This window comes from Bubalus kerabau, chromosome 11 (assembly GCF_029407905.1).
Source record: "Bubalus kerabau isolate K-KA32 ecotype Philippines breed swamp buffalo chromosome 11, PCC_UOA_SB_1v2, whole genome shotgun sequence".
In the NCBI taxonomy this organism is placed as follows: Eukaryota; Metazoa; Chordata; class Mammalia; order Artiodactyla; family Bovidae; genus Bubalus; species Bubalus kerabau.
The window spans coordinates 29,962,871-29,965,589 of NC_073634.1; the positions used below are offsets into that span (position 1 = coordinate 29,962,871).

A 2,719-nucleotide genomic window follows, 5' to 3' on the forward strand; every position below is an offset into this window, starting at 1 on the left:
CCTGGAAGTCTGTTCATTTGGAGTCTATATTTTGCCTTTTTTGTTCCCCTGACTTTTCAATTAATACATTTTTTAATAGATAAAACAGATCATACTGTGACTTTTAAAATGTCAACAAGCTTGTAAACAGAAATGTAATAAAATGGCTAATAGGAGATTTAATAGTTAATAGAGGGCCTGAAGTGTGAGCAAATACAGTAGCTGTATATTGGAAACTGTGCAAGTGAAGATGGCTTTAGTATTGCAAACTGAGGAAGAAAATTGTTTTTAATTAGCACCTTCATAAGAACTGCTGATTAATACTGTTTTGTTTGGTGAAAAGCTTTCAGCTGAGTAATTTGTACAGCCATTACAACAGTTTTGTTAGAGCGGGACTCCTGTTGTTAAACACAAACAGCAGATGATAATGGTGGAAGATGAGTTTGTCATGTAACAATTTACCTTATTGAAAAAAGCTTTATATTAAACCCAATACAGTAGGTACCAGCAGAAATCACATATTTTAAATCCTTCCAAAATTGCAGTGTGCCATGCTTGTATTTTTTTTTCAGGGACTAGAAGCAGATTTTATATCATTTATAAAATTATATACACAATTTAAAGATGGTGTAGCATGGACAGACCACTTTCTCAGCAGCAGTTTACATCAGAACGGCAAAGTGGCCGGGTATTCAAACACTTTCTAACTACACAAAGCAGGTTGGAAAATGGAATCCTAATTAAATAATGTTACTCAGATGTAAATGTGCATTGGGACAGGATGTAGGGAAATAAGAATGAGTGTTTCGGGGCTAGGTGGGTTTATCACACATAGGATCTTTTTTTAAAAAAAAAAACACAAAAACTCTTTCCCAAGGAAAGCTTAATTAACCTTTTTTTTTTTTTTTCCCCCTGGAGGTGTTTTTAAGCAATCAGGGAAAGGAGTGCCCATTCAGTGAGACCTAACCAGGGAATAAGAGGCTGGTTTCAGTGGACTCCATCAAAAGGATAGTGTCCTAGCCAGAAACATGGGAACTTTTTTTTTCTTTTTAAATAAAATGCAATGGCAAAGCATATTTGCATTAAAATATTACACTAACCCAGGCTGGTAAGAACTGTAAATTATTGGAGTGGTGTTATAGAGCATCAGTTCTTATTTTTTTTTTAAGACAGGCCTTTGGGGTAATAACAAGGGTTGAGGCTCACGACAGTGCCAAATAAGCTTTAGACAGCATAATAGTCTGCAAAGAAAGCCACAGAGCACTAATGTGAAGGAAGAGCTGTCCACCACATGCAGCAAAAATCACCAAAGGTCATTTTATGGTAGCAATTGTGACATAAAATTGGTGGTCATGCTACATGTCTAATACTCAGCACAGCTTTATAAATGATGGGCCCCTAGCGATGGCTGTCATTAAGTGCTTTCATCATAATAAACTTTAAACTGTTGGCTTTATGAATCGCCAGCTAGCTTCAGCTGTTCGTTGGACGGAGCTTGCAGTGCCTTAAGTGTGGCAAGATCTATTAGGAATTGCAACCATGTTTCAAGCGTACTTGGCTTCCCCACTCCTGGGGTGATTGCTGCCTATTAAACGGCGTCTGGGAAGATTTTCCTCCGGCAATCTCTGATCAAGAGCTTTTTTGGGCTTTGACCTGCATTTCCTTCAAGACTTTCTCTGAGGAGTTTTCTAAGAGCAAAACTCCAGAGGATTTATAGCCACTTCTGATTAATACCTTTCCAGTTTTTTCTAGCAACGCTCCCACTGTTGCATAGAGAAAAGCTTTCATTGTTCCTGAGGTGCTTATTTGTGACCTTTTCTCTGCTTCCTGATTCCCTCTAACCGTGTTCTCTCAGCGAAAATCCTCGGGGTGGAACCAAGACAGTCGGTGAAGCTGTTACAGCTGGAGAGACAGAGGACGAAAGAGAGGGAGGCTTTTATATTTTTAAAGAATTACATGCAGAGCAGCCCGGCCCCCGCCCATTTAAATACCCGCCGTGACGTCACGGGCCGCCCGCCGGACCCGAGGCATCCCTAATGAGCCCTCGGTGTAAACCGAGCCGACACGTAAAGATTTCATGATTCGAATTACACTTTCATTAACCTTTAGCTTAGGAAGTCTTTTAGCTTCCATAAATCTTACAGTGGCTTACCGTCTGTCCTACTGATGTGAATAATAGATGTTTAGGGAAATCGCTCTTTAAAAACCCAGGGTATTTAATTTACAAGGGCTAAATACATATTTCAGAATCACTCGGCAAGAACTTTAATTACTTCTTGTTGCTTTTTGTAACTTGGAGGTCTCCCCCGCCCATTCCCCATCCCCGCTTCAGTTCTCTTCTGCTTGACTCAGATGTTTTTGAGATGGTGAAAGCTTTCAATGTCTGTCTCTGCCTTAATACTCTTTATTAGTCTTTTAAGCTAAGTAATGTCCTCAAGATAGTTCCGGGGATGTCTGAGGTGTGGACCATTACACAATTAAATTAGCAAACCTGAGGGATTGGATTAGGACTCAGCGGGGGACACCTGGGGATGCCAGGGCCCAGCCGAATTTCCGACTAGCAGGGTTCTGGCCATGAATAAATAGTGAGGGTCAGCCCGCTAGGTAGACTCAGTCACAAACTTGTCTTACCAGATAAAGTGTTGCAGATTAAACTATTTTACCCCCCTGGGAGCAGGTCTCTGTGGCCGTAGGAGTGTATAGGAAAACCATCAGCCGATGTGTCAAGTGGAAGGGAAAA

At 40.6% G+C, this 2,719-nt stretch overlaps 1 long non-coding RNA gene across 1 annotated transcript; it reads right to left on the reverse strand.

Annotated features, from left to right (window-relative positions):
- Positions 1-946: 946 nt before the first annotated feature.
- LOC129623000 (uncharacterized) lies at positions 947-2,266 on the reverse strand. The gene is made up of 2 exons (XR_008700241.1): positions 2,132-2,266; positions 947-1,881 (listed from the first exon to the last, which is right to left on the reverse strand). It is a non-coding gene; the product is annotated as an uncharacterized LOC129623000 (long non-coding RNA).
- Between the last annotated feature and the right edge of the window lie 453 nt (positions 2,267-2,719).